General features: G+C 40.4%; 1 long non-coding RNA gene and 1 pseudogene across 1 annotated transcript; one reads left to right on the top strand and one right to left on the bottom strand.

The window, feature by feature from the left end:
* Positions 1–18,183, top strand: part of LOC146654873 (polypeptide N-acetylgalactosaminyltransferase 17-like) — a 29,678-nt pseudogene extending 11,495 nt beyond the window's left edge.
* On the bottom strand, positions 10,321–13,692 carry LOC146654874 (uncharacterized). The gene is made up of 2 exons (XR_014907362.1): positions 11,768–13,692; positions 10,321–10,893 (listed from the first exon to the last, which is right to left on the bottom strand). It is a non-coding gene; the product is annotated as an uncharacterized LOC146654874 (long non-coding RNA).
* Positions 18,184–18,483: the final 300 nt, after the last annotated feature.

Here is an 18,483-nt window from a genome sequence, read left to right as displayed (position 1 = left end):
ACAGGAGCTTTTTTCAATCAGTTTTTACAAGAAGTGTAGCTCATACAATGGTATAAATGTATTATTTGCGATACTTTATAAATATGAACCTCTAAAGATTTTGAGTTCGTGCACATTGTGAATCAAGAATCTAAATATTTGTATCACAATGATTTCTATAAAAGCATTTTGTTTATGGGGATAATGCGACAAATCTTTTGTGACCCTATTAACGATCAATGGTAATTAAAGAGGAACCCTGGCTCTGAACATTTTCGTGACAAGTGACAGCGCAGACATCTACTAACGAGAGAACATGTTTTATCATCATAAACACGATGATAAGACGCATCGTTAAAGCGTCACTTCAGTAATGTTGACTCGTGTTTTTTAATAGATGAATTAAAACACTAAACTCTAATTTCTGCGGATTATTTTAAGTTTACAGAATATAACATGTGGTAAGACGACGAGTTTTACTTCTCACTGTCCATGTTATGAATGATTGCGTTTTTATGATGCGTAGTAAAACGACCCCCTCTTCTTCTTCTCTGTGTTGTTCTTGTGTGTGTGTGTGTGTGTGTGTGTGTGTGTGTGTGTGTGTGTGTGTGTGTGTGTGTGTGTGTCTTAGAAGTCAAATAATACATTAGCCATACTTAAAAAAAACATCTGAATTTCATTTAGAACTGAGATTCTAAGTTGTAAGCAGAAATCTTATGCACAGCCAGAAACATGTTTCCCCACTTTCACAATGCTGAGGTGCCAAATCCACAACCCCTCAACAAATGGTTTATTACACGCGGGTGTGAAGGGCAAGCTTTACTTACACAGCCTCACACACAGTAGATTTTTAAAGTTTTTTTGGGTACAGTGGTTTAGCCAGAGATGCAACATCCACTTTTGATAAAGATCACTCCACCTGTTTATTTCTTAAGAAATTAAGCATCTTTATTAAGCTCTTATTTATACATGTCTACACAATAATAGACACCGTGTGCTCTGAGACGTTATAGTCTTCTACTTCTGCTTCCTATTTTCTATGAGTTTTCTATGAGTCTGTTGTGGCCAGTGCGATCCTCTATGCTGTTGCATGCTGGGGGAGCAGGCTGAGGGTCGCAGATGCCAACAGACTCGATAAACTGATCCGTAAGGCCAGCAATGTTGTGGGGATGGAGCTGGACACCCTCAAGGTGGTGTCGGAGAGGCGGATGCTGTCCAAGATAAAGACAATGTTGGATAACACCTCCCACCCACTCCATGACATGCTGGTCAGTCACAGGAGCACGTTCAGTGAGAGACTGAGATTACCGAAAAGCACCACTGAACGACACAGGAAATCTTTCCTGCCTGTGGCCATCTCCCTGTACAACGCATCCACTTAACACACTGTTTGCTGCTACAGCTACACATGTTTCTTTTCCAGCTATTTATTTATGAGTGACTTATGTATGTATGTATGTATGTATGTATATATATGTATATATTGTACTATTCTTAGTTAGTGTATTGTCTGTCTTGTCTTAATGTTGGTTTATAATGGAGCACTGTAACAAAAAATAATTTCCCCCAGGGATCAATAAAGTATTCTGATTCTGATTCTTCCATCGGTTTGGATTTTTAAACTCCCAACCTTTCAGTTTGTTATGAACGACTTATATTTCTAACATTTTGTGATGTAAAAGTGAACCATGTTTTTTTTTTTTTTTTTTTTTTTTTTTGATGGAAGGACTTAAGACAGGAGTTATTTAAACAATTCTAAATGACAGTGTGATGGCCATAGTACTTTATGTGGGCCAAATGTGTTAAGGATAATGTTTATCAATGTAAAATTGCAAAGAACCTTTGAATAGATTATAACATTTTGTAAACAGTTACCTCAGAAGCTGTATTGGTAGATCTATGTATGTAAGGTAAAACTATCCACAGTACTTCCACTTAAGTAGCTAAACACATAAAGTCACCCTTACCAATAATACGCTGCTCCTTAAAAAAGTAGCACAAACAGACAACTGACTGAGCAATGATAAGTAGAGCTACCCGAGGCCGATACTCAAGCAGAAGAAAATTAAAAGTTGTTGTTTTTGTGGCTCGAAAAATTAAAGAATGTATGTTTAATAATTCAACAAGACCCACACCTTCAACACATGTACATCCAAATTTTGGAACAGGCTCAACATTGCTGTTGTTCAATAGTTTTTATCCGTTTGAAAAAGTCATTTTACGGCTTTAATGTTTCCAGCTGATAAGGAGAATGAGTGCGTTTCAAATGAGCGTCCGAAGGCTTTAAACATCTGCTTAGTCTGTAACGACAGTATCAAACTACAGAGCATTGTTTTTACTAAAATTCAACATTTTCAGATGAAAATTTGGCTACTTTTTTTTTTTACTGTAACACCCACCTCAACGCCGTTGTTAGGATACTCTTGGTGATCACATTTTTTCATATTTATGCTTCTGGCACTGAGGGTATCTAATACGCATGTTGTCGCTGTGTTTTGTACTACCAGCTGTGAGGGCTCTGCTTTTGCTTTGAGCAGTCTGTTTTTATTTTGTCTCGTGAGTGTGTGTTTTTCAAACGAGATCCTCGTCAGTTTGATTTTGTTACCACAAACTTTGTGTGAAGTTCACAACAGAGGTAAAGAGATTTAAACACCCCAGTTTAAGGAGGCAGGCAGGGGTTGGACCACCTGCACAGGACAGGTGAAGCGGAGAGTGTCCGGGGAGATGTGCAGCAGAAGCAGAGGGAACATTTTACTAGATGATAAATGGCAGATTTAGATGATTAAGGATTTGTTGACAAGATTAAAAGACACGTCCGTCAGAGTTCAACAACATTACAGTTTGATTAAATAAAACTTTTTTAAACTACACAAGGGTCATTTTCTCCTCTGATAGTAATCATATTAAACATGTCAAGAAAGAAAGAGTATAAAGAAAATAGTAAATGTGTGTCTAATTAAACTCTTCCTGTGAGCCTTACATCATCCTTTAATATGTTTGGTGTTACAAACTTGAAGAAGCACAGAAAAGATCATCAGACATTAATCTAATCAGTTTTCAGCCTTCATTCGTATTGAAAAGTTGAAATCTTCCCTGCTAGACCCAAGTGCAGCGTTTAACACCGTCGGCCATAACATTTTATTACAGCTATTATTAAATGGAGAGTGCTCTTCACACACTGAGGTTAATTATGAAGCTCCACAGGCTTCTGTGCAAAGACCAGTTCTGTTTACATTATACGTGCTTTAGAAGGCATAGCATAGCACAGGTCAGCTCAGCAACATCTCGACTTTGGCTTGTTTTTTCTGGTTAACGTAATTTAGAATTAAAGTTTAGTGTTCTTAGCATTTAGGATGGCCGTGGCGAGTAACTCAAGTGCTGTAAACATTTCATCAAAAGTTATCTGAGTTGGAAGGGTGGCTGTTAATAAGCCATTCTTAAGGAAGGAGAACAGAGAAAAATAAGGCTGAGGTGTGCCAAATTACACAAGAAATTGACTGGAAAAAGAAATCAGCTGTAATATGTCTTATGGAGTAATGAATCCAAATTTGAAATATGCATGGAAGAGGTCCGAAGAGAGATACAACAGTGAATGTCTATAGCCGTCTTTAACACAGCGTGGATACTCTACCGTGCTTTGAGGCTGGATTTCAGCCAGTGTTGTTGGAGCTCTTATCCAAATTAATCAAATTATGAATGTAGAAAAGTTCCACCAGATTTTGATCGACCATGTAATACCAAGTAATGTCTGATTGGCAGCAACTTTCAGTACGACAATGATCGCAAACATACTGCCATTGTAGTCAAAGTATGCCTGGATGAAACAACGCATCAGTCATGGATTGATCTCTCCAGGGTTCGAACCTCAAGATAATCGAAGCAGTGTGGGATCATCTTGACAGAAAACAAAACAAAAGGCATCCAGCATCCAAAGAAGAGTCTCGGATGTCTTTCAAGAAGCCTGCAGAACTAAGAAATTACAAGAAAGCTTACCTATTAGAGTTTAAGCTGCGTTGAAGAATGAAAGGCAGCTTTAACTGAACAAAAGGGTAAAAAAATCCCACATTGACGGCTAACTCAAGAGACAAAAAGCATTAGAACTCAAGTCATTACCGTACTTAAGGATAAATAAGTTAATTAATTACATTAATGCATAAGCAGAAAATAACCTACAGTAACTGCTTTGCGATATGGAAGTGCAAAAGACAACTGAAAGGGAGGATAGTTTCTATTAAGGGACAGAGGAACGATAAGAAACGATAAGAAATCAAGGAGTGTGGTGTAGATAAGTGAGGAAATCCGATCATTACTACAAATTTAGTTGAAATTTAAATATTTTAACTATGGTGTGTGAGGTGGGCCCCTGGGTGCCTCCTGTGAGGGCTGTCTGTTTTCCACATTCTGCAACGGTAAAATACGACTTAGAGGCGGATATTTGTTTTACCAAATGGACAATTGCTGTTGACAAAACTCGCCTCATGGTTGACTCTGAGAAAAAAACTCTTTCCCACAGAGGGGAATAAACGTATTCGAATATGAGCTTTTTTCCACTAAGGCTTATTTTATGGGGAGATGTACGAAATTATTTACCGGGTTACAAGCAATGATAATATCGGCTGTTGACTCCTCATTTTCATTTTCTGTCTATTGAGAAAACCCAGTGTAAAAGTAGCTAAAAGTAATGAAGAAAAAAACTTTGGTCTGACAAGGAGCAGGCTGCGCAAAACCTACCTTATAGATGTTTTAATAATAATAATATTGTTTTGGGGGGCGCGTTATAGGTTATAAGCATTGAGAAAAAACTGATATCTGATATCTCACTCCTCCTTGACCCGCGGTGTGTGTGTGTGTGTGTGTGTGTGTGTGTGTGTGTGTGTGTGTGTGTGTGTGTGTGTGTGTGTGTGTGTGTGAAACAAGATCGCCTGTCACGGCAATTATGGTTTGTTTTTTCAGTCCCTTGTAAAAGGGATTCTCAAAAGGAAAAGTAGTATTCAAAGAAAAGTATTCACTAAGGGATATTTATTCATTTTTACACATACGGGGTAGGCAGCCTGTAGGTTACAAGCGGATAGAAAGTTCTTCTTTTCATCACAAGCTATGGTGTAGCCTAAAAATGCAATTTGTTGCTAGGCAGATCATCTTAAAGGTTTTTTTTACTGCGTCTGTATTATAGGAAAATAAAATACTATTGAAATCTCTACAGGAAGTCACTCTTTATTCCCATTAAGAAATACAGAGAAAATCGTCATAATATTGAAACAGAATTCAGACTATGAGTTTGCGGAAAACTAGCTGCCGCTCTGTCTCTCTATACAGCACAAAATCAGCTGCTGCATCACCGCTGTGCTTCAGGAACCAAACCCCTCCCCTCATGTTTATGGAACATGACGCATCAGGTCTGAAAATGACTAGACAATTCCGGAGTATTTCCGGAAGTGTCATAAGGTCCGGATCGAGGCCTTCCTTAGTAAATATGCTGTATTTGAATATGGCATATTCAAAGCCTTCTTCTTTGGGAGAGCAGATCTCATCGGACACAGGAGAGCTGCTGGGCTGCAGAATGAAATCCATCTTGTGTGTCTGAGGCTTAGAAATTGTGAACTCCTCCTCTCTGCTTTTATTCTCCTCCCTCTAAAAACTTTTTTCTTTTTTTTTCCCAACAACAGATGGCGCGCTTCCGGAGGTTTACCCCCCCTCCCTTCTCAGGATGCAATTCGACACGCTTAGCGACAGATGGCGCGCTTCCGGGGTTCGCCCCCCCTTCTCCGGATGTCGGGGGGTTCCCGCCCCCCCCTTCTCCGGATGCAATTCGTCACGGTCATTACTCGCTTCCGGGGGGGAGGGGCGAGGTCAAAAGGTCATGATTAGGGCCATCAATCACTTCGGATTAAATTTTGTCATAAACCGTATGGGAGTATCTCTCTACTTATTCATGATAACAACAATGACAATAATAGAGCTTTGGGTATCAGTGTTAAAAGAGTGCTACAAAGTGCAAAGAAACCATGGAAAGAGAAGACAAAGGATAGCTGAAGCTGCATAAAAGGAAGAGCCAAGCTATTTCACGCCTGAGAAGTTTTAAAATGAGACACTTGAGGCTGTGGGATCAGGTTGAACGGATTTTATTTAAAAAAAAACATCACAAGCACACATAAAACACACACCAAAACAGGACCCCTCTTGGAGAACTTGTCGTAAAAGTAAATTTTTAGTAACCATAAAAAATGAAGGTTTTGTACTAATTCAAAAAAGCTGAGCGCTTGGTGGTGAACTGAATCAAAGGCTAAATACTGTCAAGAAATTAGCATGCAATGAGGGACCTTATTAACCCCGCTAAGACAACTGCCACATCCTGTTGATGTCTTTTTGTGGATCTCATTTTCGAGCTCAGTGCATAACTTAAGGTATACCGTGCAGTTCTCTCACTGCCCCCTGCAGAGCTCAACTCGGCTGAATCAAACAGAATTAGTGATAAAACTGGGACGACACAAGGAACTTTCTATTTGACTGAAGTGGATGAAAAAAGTGGTGCTCTTAAAAGATGTTATAAACTTTGTTTCTGCACAAAGTAAAGTCAACTAAATGTGTGAGTGTGTGTGTGTTTGCACTTTTTTCAGGTCAGAACCAGTTCTAGCTAGAATAAAAGAAAACCACAAGAGGATTATCTTGCCGTCAATCGACAACATCAAGCACGATACCTTTGAGGTGGAGCGCTATGAGAACTCTGGCCATGGCTACAACTGGGAACTGTGGTGCATGTACATTAATCCACCCAAAGAGTGGTGGGAGGAGGGAGACATGTCTGCACCAATAAGGTATGCCAGCTTCTCCCATTTAAACGTGAACACAGATCTCACACTTCTGAGATGTATTTTTTTCCACTTCTTTAAGATTTTCAATAAAACTGCCACCAAGTTCTTTTTTTAGTTTTGGGGAAGATTAGGGGAAAACAAGAAAAAAAGCTCCTGATGGGAAACCAGACTTCATTAAAGCAATAAAAAAATTACAGCCTAAATTAGAGAGTGGTGAAAATAGGATTTTAATTATCTGATTATCACCCATATATTTGTGTTAAATTGGATTTCCTTCCATTCTTTAATTAAAAATAAGAATAAATTGCATGAGTATGCACAAAAATGTTTAGATTTACCCTCCACATAATAGGCTGAAATATAAAGTGTGAAACTTTGCATAGTGGAGATTTGGGTTGTAGAAAAGTACTCCAAAATAAACATCAGATAAAGCCACAAAAAAACACATTCTGGTGTTTGCAAACGCTCAGTGTCACATGATAGTGTGTTTTCCTGGCTGCAGGACGCCTGCCATGATTGGATGCTCCTTTGTGGCCAATCGGGACTACTTTGGAGAACTCGGTCTACTCGACTCAGGCATGGACGTCTACGGAGGGGAGAACATCGAACTAGGCATCAGGGTTTGTGTGTCACCCAGTTTCCTCTTGTTCCTGCTCCCTCTTTACCCCTGTAGGTTTTAAGTGGAGCAGTGGCCACCGTAGCGTGGCACCACTGATGAGGCCCCATTAAGAGTCCTGGAGGACCAGTCCTGTGTGAGCAGCTCACAGCAGGGCAATGGAGATAAATAGGTCACGTAGAGCAGAGCAGGAAGGTTGGAGTTTGTTTCTGTACATTTTGAGAGATTGGAGAGTCTTTTGTTTTTCTGCAAGGTTATTAGATTTTTCCTGAAAAAATAACGTCAAACATTTTCACAACCCGAGTGTGTTGGCTTTTATCCAGCAAGCTAAACAATCAAATATTTTTAGAAAGACAAAAACGGTTGCCTTGTCTTTGAGTTGACTTGGTCATAACTTGAATCTGAAATGGAAAGTTCTTATATCTTGTCATCAAAAATATCAAGATTCCCCCCAAAATTAAGTCTAGATAAGTAAACGTGTACAGATGCAATAAAACAGCTAAAATTCAGCTTCAACGCACCTATAAATATATTACAACTGCTGGAGATGAAGTATTAGCAAAGACATGAATCTAGCCCACAATGTCACATCTCAAGAACCACATTTCTTTCTGTTCCTCTTTTACTACAAAGCAGTGGGACACATATCCAGAGTTGCCCTGCGACAACAACATTTCTACATTTCACTACAACCCTTACAAGAGGATTGTTTGGATGTGTCCAGGGAGAAGGCCCTCATTCAGAGAAACTCTTTCATAACAAGCACTTGAATCAATGACTGTTTGGGTTTTAACAGGATTCTTGGGATAATGAATGTTAAGCGGTAGATATCAGCACCTCTATGGGGCAATTTTGCATGGTTGTTGTCCAACATCTTTTACATGAAATCATAGTACTGCTTATTTATCTTAGAGTGTGGCAGAGAGCAGTAAAATGTTTTTTTTTGGCATACCCTCTGTTGGTTAGCACCCGTGTCCTTGGGTAACAGAAACACATAGGTTATCTTTAAAACCTATGTGCCCATTTTCTGTTTGTAGTGCTCCTTATCTGTGGATGGAACATGTTTCATATTGTTCCCAGTGTGAAGAAAGACTGACGGACCTACTTTTTATCCAGTAGGAATGTTTGTCAGGAGTGAAATAGGTTGCATCTGTGCAATTGTTTGGCGACCTGTCAGTTTGAAGTTTCTGTTACGCTCACATCACTTTGACGTGGGTTCAGATAGCTTGGATATCCATGTCTTCATTATGTTCACAGCAGAAGGCTCGTGGGTTGGACACACTCAGCAGATACTTTATTAGATACACCTTGTCAGTATTAGGTTGGACACTCTTTTGCCTTCAGAGCTGTTTTAATTCTTCATGGCATAGATTCAACAAAGTACTGGAAACATTCCTCAAAGATTGATCGTGGCATGATGGCCTCATGCAGTTGATGCAGATTTGTCAGCTGTGCATTCACGATGGGAATCTCCCATTGCGTCATATACCAAAGGTGATCTATCTGATTGAGATCCCCTGACTGTGGAGACTTTCCTGTTAGCTCACAAGAGTAGCACCTGATATGGTCCTCTGCTGCTCTAGCCCAAATTCTTCAAGGTTCACGGTTCAAAGTAATGCAAAAGTGGTTTTTAAGAAGAAGTTATCTGTTTTACTGTTGCCTTCTTGTCAGCTCAAAGCAGTCTCTGGTCGGGTCTGGTATCAACAAGATATTTTCACCCAGAGAACTGTCTCTCATTGGATATTTCCTCTTTTTTGGACCATCCCTTGGGATAACCCTAGAGATGGTAATACAGAAATATCCTAGTAGATCAGGAGTTTCCAAAATACTCAGACCAGTCCTTCTGTCAACAACAACCATGCCTAACGTGTCTTAAATCTTCTTTCTTTTCCATTTTGATGCTCAGTTCTTCTGTGAGTACCCTGCCGAGATCCACTTTCTGGGTAAATTATTCATTATGAGAGCAGTTAATCTCCTTTTGAAGCTTGTGGATGTGCACAACAATTCTACCTAACAGTGAGAGGTCAATTCAGGGTCCAGTGGTTTGATCTCACTCACAGTCCTGCATGAATGAATTCACAGCACCATGTCCTGTTCTCATCTGTTCTTCAAGGGGTTTTCCTCTGAAGCCTCTGTGTTTGTTTAAGGGCTGTGTTTTTCTGTGGCTGGGATAGTTCCTAATTGGTCAGTTGCTGGCTTTGCACATTTGTTCTCCAAACCTGCAGAGGATACCTCAGTCTTGACCTGCTGATTTTGATGGCTATCATTGTGAATGAAGTAAGGATTACAGCTAGGTCATTGGATTCCACCACTGATCAACTTAGAGATTGTAGCTACATGATGCCCTTATTTGGGCATGTCCATTTTTCCTGAGGTTGTGTAGAAGCTTTTGGAAAAAGGGATGAGTACCACTGGCTGTTTCCAGAGAGGATCCTGGGAGGAAGTTATCTTGTTCAGCTTCCTATTTCTTCAATAGCAAGTCTGCTAGGTCAAAAAGCTCTTTTTTAAAGTTTTGCATTAAGAGCTGTTTCAGTAGCTCTAGATGCACCATAACATTGTTCTAGCCATTCTGATATCATTTTCAGCTCAGCTGCTGGGTGGTTTGTATGAGGAGATAATTGATTCAACCTTCATGCTCTGAGGTTTCTTTTCTAAACCACTTCACAAGCAGGTGAAGCTCTTCTGCTGCAGTTAATTCTTAAACCTTTAGCACCAAAAATGAATGATGTCCAGTAGTTCTCCACTTTATCATTATACTTTCTTTGACCTCTGTTAATGAGAAGCAACAAAAGGAACGAATCTTGGTCAGGAAGAAGAAATACTCTTGTACACATTTAAGGCTATTCATCATCTCTCTCCTCCATATCTCTCTGATCTGGTTCAGATCACTGCCCCATCTCGATGTCTTAGATCTTCTTCTTCCCTTTCTCTCTCCGTCCCTTCCCCCCGTCTTGCCACCATGGGGAGCAGGGCTTTCAGCTGCTCTGCTCCACGACTCTGGAATTCCCTACCTCCTGATTTAAGAAATATCTCTTCCATCTCTCTCTTTAAGTCCCAACTCAAAACTCACTTGTTGTCTTATGCTTTTATGATTGTGTAAACTGCTTGCTTTTATGCTTCTTTTTTTATTCTGTTGTTGTGTAGCTCTTGGGGCTATGCTAGCATTCATGTCTTATTGTTCTGGCCCGCTGTCCTACATCAAAGCTGGGAAATAGCATGGTGAACTGTAGAAGATGTTTTGGCCACATCTTCAAGCATGACTTGTGCTTCTGACCGTCTCTTCTTGTTGATCTTTAATGACATGCCTGGAATCATCATGGTGTATTCGCTGACTGGGAGAGTGCTCTGGATGATACGTTGTCACAGCAAACAATATAAGTAAAAAAACATGCATTTATGTATGTATACTCACAGTTGGAGCTTAAAAGTTAACCCAGTGCTGAAGTGCCGAAAACCTCAGCTCCTCTTGATGCCCCTTAAGGTTGGCTAGAAAAAAATGAATAAAAGCAACAATTAGATATTTTTTATATAACAGAAAACAAGAAGAAAAACCGAGAAGGACTTCTAAATGTACAGATTTAGCTTTCATTAGTTCCAGCACAAAGAAAACACGTCCTTCCAGGTGCTCTATGCTCCAGCTGTTAGCTGTAATTGACTTTATAAATCAGGACATCGCGGCGACTGTGCATCTGCCTATTTATATTTCCTGCTGCCCAGCAGCCAGCAGTATATTATTGTGAGCTTTAATTCATACTCCTACTACCCACAGGTGTGGCTGTGTGGAGGCAGTATGGAGGTGCTGCCTTGCTCCAGAGTGGCTCATATTGCACGAATGAAGAAACCTTACCACAGTAACATAGCTTTCCACACACGCCTTAATGCCCTGCGTGTGGCAGAGGTCTGGATGGATGAGTACAAGTCCAATGTCTACCTGGCCTGGAACATCCCCATGGAGGTGAGAACGGCATTTTTCTGCACCAAGACCTCTCTTAGAGAGGATGCTGTCAGTCATGCTTGTCTGTTTGTGACTATCAGATGTCCATGTTCAGAGCCAAACAGTTTTTCTTTTGGTTCCACAATTTATGTAGAGACTTTAGGCATAATAACTTCCTTTGCTCTTGCAGAACCACGGTATTGATTACGGAGACATATCACAGAGGGTTGCACTGAGGAAGAGTCTGCAATGTAAGAGCTTTCACTGGTACCTAGACAACGTTTACCCAGAGATGAGGAGGTACAACGATACGCTGTTCTACGGTGAGGTGAGCCATGAAGGACAAAGACACAGGAAAAAGTAAGTTTGTAGATGTAAGATCTGATGTACAAATTAAACCACTGAAATTAAATAAATGATACTTACACAAAGTCCTAAGAAACTTGTATCTCCTCCACAGACCAAAATATAACAAGAAAGCAGGGACTCAGACAGCATGTACATCCACATCTTCTCAGCTGTTAATAGAAAATAAATGAGATTTAGAACTTTGTCTGATCCACACTGACACATCCTTGTTTTTAGCCTTTATACATTTTTAATCGGTAATTATTTTGGGGAATATTCATATTTTATGAATTAAGTCTGACTCTTTTTTTTTGTGTATTTAAGGTCCGCAATTCTAAAGCAAGCCACCTGTGTATGGATCAGGGTGTGAAGGAGAACCACACAGCCACCCTGCACCCATGCCATGGGTGGGGTCCTCAGGTACAACACTCTTCCTCACCACCATACTAAAGAGTATACTCCATCTTTTTCCAGTTGCTTTGCTTTCTCATGAAAACATACAGTGAGCTTCTCCGGTGATGTGATTTGCAGCTGTGTCTCAATCACAGGCTCAGCTGAAATCCTCCAAGGAGCGAGTTCTGCTGTCAGAATAAAATTGTGTCTTGCACTTTTTGTGTTGAAGCCCTGAGTCAGCCAGTGTCAGCTCTTCATCCCTTCAGCCCTAAGGGCCTCTCTTTTTAGCTCACAGTGGTAAACAGGTGCTTTAGGCAGAAAGTCAAGGCTTCAGTGGTAAAATGCTAAAGGAGCTAAAATTTCAATTCAATTCTGGAAAAATGAGTGCCGCTGATAGGTTTGTAGCTTGAACCCATCCGCTGGAACGTTAAAGGCAATATAATTACACTGCAAAGCAAGACACGAAGTAGGCAAGCTTCATGTTACTCGTGCACGGGAGAGAACCGGACAATCGCCGTTCCTTCGCTTGGCCCCAGTTGCTCTCGTCCGTCCTCCCGTACCACTGTCCTTTTATTGAGGTTACATGAATATGCATAAGTTCGTTAACATATGACGTCTACATACACACAAAGAGTAATAAATTCAAATTCAAATTTTATTTGTCACATACACAGTCATACACAGTACGATATGTAGTGAAATGCTTGGACAACTGCTCGTGACCTAAAGAAAACAAAAAAGGAAAGGCTATGAATAAGGTAGGAAATAAATATGAAAAATTAAAAAGGGGTAAATTTAACTAGGAAGGAATAAAATATAAATTAAGGTTAAAAATGAAATAACTGTACAACACAAATTAGAATGAAGGGTAAATTTAACTGGGAAGAATAAGATAAAATATATAAATTAAAGTTGAAAATAAAATAACTGTACAACAAAATACACCAATACACAGTATAGAACTATATAAGAATGTATGAAGAAATCTAAATATAAATAAATATATACACAATAACAGCAGCTGTACAAGTATTAACCGGAAATGAAGAATATAGTGACCAGTGTTGTGCAAAAACAAAGTCCAGAAAGTCCAGTGTGTGTGTAAGAACTGTATGTGTGGGTCAGTACTGTGTGGTGGTGTGATTGAGAGACCGTATCGCCTGCGGGAAGAAGCTCCTCCTCAGTCTCTCTGTGTTGGTCTTCAGGGAGCGGAATCGCTTTCCTGACCTCAACAGAGAGAACAGTCTGTTGTTGGGATGGCTGAGGTCCTTCACGATCTTCCTGGCCTTGGTCCAGCACCGCCTGCTGTAGATTGAGTGCAGGTCAGGGAGCTCGGAGCGGATGGTGCGCTCAGCTGACCGCACAACCCTCTGTAGAGCTCGTCTGTCCTGCATGGTGCTGTTCCCGAACCAGGTTAAGATGTTTCCCGCCAGGATGCTCTCTATGGTGCACGAGTAAAAGTTCCTGAGCACTTTGGAGGGCAGTTGGAAGTCTCTCAAGCGTCTGAGGTGGTAGAGACGCTGACGGGCCTTTTTCACCACGGTGTTGATGTGACAGGACCATGACAGGTCCTGCGTGATGTGAACTCCGAGGTATTTGAAGCTGTCCACTCTCTCCACTGGGCACTCGTTGATGACGGGGGTCTGGTAGTTCCTCTCCTGCTTAGTGCTGAAGTCCACTATCAGCTCCTTTGTCTTACTGACGTTTAGAAGGAGGTTGTTCCTCTGGCACCAGTTCTCCAGATTCCTAATCTCCTTCAGGTAGGCCGTCTCGTTGTTATCAGAGATCAGGCCCACCACGACGGTGTCGTCAGCAAACTTGATGATGGTGGTGGAGCTGGTAGTGGCCACACAGTCATATGTGTACAAAGAGTACAGCAGGGGGCTCAGAACACACCCCTGGGGGGCTCCAGTGCTGAGAGTGGTGGAGGCTGAGACATGTCCGCCCATCCTTACTGCGTGCGTGTGTGTGTGTGTGTGTGTGTGTGTGTGTGTGTGTGTGTGTGTGTGTGTGTGTGTGTCTGTGTGTGTGTGTGTGTGTGTGTGGACTGCTGATCAAAGGGTCAAACATCCTTGGTCAGGAAGAGGGTAGCCTCCCCCTCACCCTAGATGGTTCATCCTAGATAACACGGTGAGGAAGTCCTGCAGTTCATCTAAACAAAGACTAGACTAGAACAGACGCAACTACGTTAATCCTACCATAAAACAATAAAACACGGTATGACCTCTCATGCTCCCAAAGTGCTGTCTAATACACACACAGTTTGCAGACTATCAAGGATCAAAACCTCTACCAATCTACAATTAATTACAAAACTCTAAGCATATATAAGTAAATATTTCTAAGCATAAATGACAATCAACAATACAAATCGAACAGCCGCATCACACTTTCTTCACAAGACATGCTTCAGTTGCATTTTTTAAAGTTATCCTTCTGATGGAACAAAAAGTCTTCAGTTTTTATTAGACCACCAGTTTTTCACACTTGCACTTCCACGGAGATAAAAGCGACCCCATGGTGTCTTAGCGTGGGTTCTCTCCAGGTAGTCCGGCTTCCTCCCACAGTCCGATGACATGCACGTTAGGTTAAATGGTGACTGGCTGTAGGTGTGTATGCAAAACAGATAAAGCACATAAGTGCATAAAATAAAGTGCGATATGAATATCTGTGAAAAGATGAATGTAACTTGTAGTGGTCAAAGATACTAGAAAAACATTTTAATAAATACTCTGTTCTTAAGAAGAAGCAGTGACATCTAGGGACCACAAGTGGGATTTTTTAAGATTTTGAGTCCAAACGCTGTTAAATCACCTAACTTTTGTATGATGTACTGCAAACAGGATGCAGTTACTCTGCAAAAAGACCCAAACTGGGCTGACTGGGTGGTTGATGGAAAGCTTTATCTTTATATCTTTTGCAAGGCATTGCAACCACTATTCATGCTTTGTTAGGAACAGAATGCGATATAAACAATTTCCCAATCAGTCTTTATCGTCAGCACACTCAAAGCCTCAGAGCTAGATGCAACCAAAGGAACTGTTTTATCTGCACTGCTAAAGTGGAAATTACTATTAATCTGAACGAAAAAGCTGAAGTGAAAGACACAAAGGTTAGAAAACAGAGCGGGAAGAATCTGACTCACTTCTGCTTTTTCTTTCTGTCAAGTTGAGAAAACTGCAGAATTTGGTGTATATAAAATGTTAGGGCTATATGTGGGTTAGAACTCTGCTGAAACAACACTGTGATTAGCAGTGATGTACAGGAAAATCTTTGTGTTTAGCACTCAGTGAAGAACAAAGACATGTTTTGCCTCTCAGCAGTATTGGGAACAACACCATCCTCTTGTTCAAAGCAGCAAAAAAAAAACCCAACAGCTTGCATAATCAAGGAAAATTCCTGCCAGGTTACCTTCAACTTGTACATCATCACATACTTATTTCATCGTTAGCTAATAAAGAGAAGAGTATTCACTCAGCCAGTTCAGTAACTTTCCGTTTACTGTATGTGTGACGTATCTGTTTTCCTCTTAGTTAGGACGCTACACTAAAGAAGGTCAGCTGTTTCTGGGACCCCTAGGCAGCACTGGTGAGGACACTCGTTGTGTGGTGTACGATCAGATGAGCAACTTTCCTCAGCTCCTCAATTGTGAAAAGGTGACCAACGTGAAACAGAAGACATGGCATTTCTCTCAGGTCAGAAGTGTAAAGAAATCTCTTTTTCAATGATATAACTGAGTGTTTATAAGAGAAACTAAAATTTACTGGCATAGAGTTGAGAGGAAAAGTATCTATATGTCAGATTTTAAAAGGGACCTATTGAGCTCATGTCTGGGTCCATTCTTTTTTCTCTTGGACTCTAATATGAGAGTAGCTTTGCATGAATCTTCATTTCTCTCATACTCAGCATTGCTGCAGCCCCGTAGTTCATGCTTTATCTGACAGAACCGCCTTTATATTCCGAATACCTCCGTTGAAGCCACCTTTCTTTGTGTTAAAACCCTCACAAACAGAAGGTTTTAACACCGGGGCCAGTAGGACTTCACAGATAGATCTGTCTGTTTGTGATGACTATATTAGGATATCATCTCTGCTATTACTGAAATCAAAGCAGTCTGGTTAACGGGGATTATTTGCACATAAATTGAGACTTTGGCTATGATTAATATGAACAATAACTGTTGTAAAATTATATTTATGCTAGAAAATAAGGGGTCCTCTTAAGACAACTAAACCCAGACTGCTTAAAGGGTAACAAGCGACTCAATATACCTTTTACTTTGGCATTGATTCTCTTTTTCTTTTAATGTGAAAAACCTTTTGTAAGTCAATTTTCTGTTGGTCTTTTAGTTCTGTTTGGGTAACCTTTAAAAACTAAAGAGTTACAGCCTGTAGCACGGGAAGAGGAGAGCTTGAACAGTGATGCTGCAGACCTTCTGCCACATCGATTCTTTGTCACACAGCAGGACAAGCAGTGAAGAGTCCTGCAGACGTAGAAGTCTTAGGGAAATAGGGAGACCTTACTTATTTTATATAGATGTAAGGTAAAAAGTTAGTGCCATTTGTTTAAGAAAGAGGTTGCAACAGTTCACATAAGGCCCGGTCTGGTTACATACTGTTCTGTCACCATCACGCATTGTTCACAGACCATCTGTGAAATCTGTTAAAACCAAAGTATTGTATCTCCTTCTGCCTTGCAGAACGAATCGATCATAAATCGGGCTACTGGACGCTGTCTGGAGGTGGTGCCGGCTAATGTTTACTCCGGCCACCTGCTGGTCCTGCAGCCCTGCTCGGGGCAGAGGTGGACCATCAAGAACACTATGAAGCAGTGATCGCCTGGCCAGTTTCATTGGGACCAATTACAAAGGCTATTTCCAAGAGCTGTCACCTGACGTTACCTTGGCCAGTGGACAATCAATGATGCGGGGGCTCCTTAGCTTTTGAAATAAGACTCAAAAATAGATGGCTTTAAGGAGACGAGTGATGAGGTGGTTTGGAAACAATTGATGTTTTTTTGTTTTTGTTAGTTTTTTTTTAAAAACATGGACATTCAACGTGGTGAAAGTTTAGCATGAGGACCATTTCTCTATATGAATTTTACAAACTTTCAATGTGATGTTGCCATAATTCCTGTGTGCCACTTCTTTACAGTGTTTAAGTTTTAGTAGACATTTAATCGACCAAAAGCGTGTTCTTTCTTATGTGAAGGGGAAAAAAAGTTTCCATCTTCCATCAGTCTTTCTGCAATATTTCATTCATTTTGTGCCACGGACCGGCCCTAAATAACTAAAATGTGTTCATAACACACGGGAAAAGACACAGGGGAACTGAGGTAACGATAAAAACAATAAATATGAACGATAAAACGAAGAAAAAAACCCCCGGTAAACCATAAATTGCACACCTGAACCTCAACACTCGCGGCCCGGTACCAAACGACTCACGGACCGGTACCAGTGCATGGCTCGGGGGTTGGGGACCGCTGGTCTATGGTACTTAGAAATTAAGGAATGGCTACTCGTGACAGGAGAAAATTTTACACAGTTTAGCAAAAATGCCTGAAAAGTGATTCTTATGTTTTTCAGAAAATTCAAATCCTTGTAAATATTTATAATTTGAAGAAAAATATGCTAAAAATATTACTTGGTGTACTTTTTTTTTCAAATCACCCCAACAAGGACTCTGGGCTAAATCTCACTTCTATGTTTTATGGATTCTGACTTTTATTGCTATTTTTCCACCAAGCATTCTGTAGCATCAGATGCAATATATCTCGTAGCATGAAGTACTGTAAGCAGTTGGGTACAAAGTTTCTTTGCGCTAAGTTAATTTATTTGGTTAACTGCTGTGTGCCATAACTACTGAAAACCTAGTCAAACATAGGAAGCACTTTTTTGGACAAAGGGTTGGAACATGAACGAGAGAGGAGGATTGAATCAGGAATGCACAAAAGTACCAATAGTGGAAATGCAGGAGGCCTTAAAGGCTGAAATTATTAACGTACTGAGATGTATATGATGTCATATATTAAATTGCATAAGTGTGATCAGCTGGATTTTTGCTCCCAAGATTGTCTTCCAATAAACAACTGGTTTCCTGGGTTGTGCTTTGTTACTGTGTTTTAGGATACATCTGCAGTCTTTAAATTTGTCATACTTTAATTAGTATGCTTATTTTTTTCAGTTTAATTTTATTTTCAAGCTTGTTTGTAATTTTTTGCTGCTAAACTCATGCTTTATTTTGCTTTTCTGGACTATAAATAAGGTAGAGACAGCAAAGATGAGCTACCATGCTGGCCTGCTCTCCTTTTAACTGCTCCATCCATTTTCATGGTTGTGGTCAAAATATTTTCGGCATGCTGTGAGATTAGTCCTCAAAATCATCCCCCAAAATAGACTA

Source organism: Rhamphochromis longiceps, linkage group LG14, assembly GCF_057381845.1.
Source record: "Rhamphochromis longiceps isolate RC_006_pf linkage group LG14, R_longiceps_female_GT1.1, whole genome shotgun sequence".
Lineage (NCBI taxonomy): Eukaryota > Metazoa > Chordata > Actinopteri > Cichliformes > Cichlidae > Rhamphochromis > Rhamphochromis longiceps.
The sequence above is the reverse complement of the archived record's forward strand: the minus strand, read 5'-3'. Positions and strand labels throughout refer to the sequence as shown.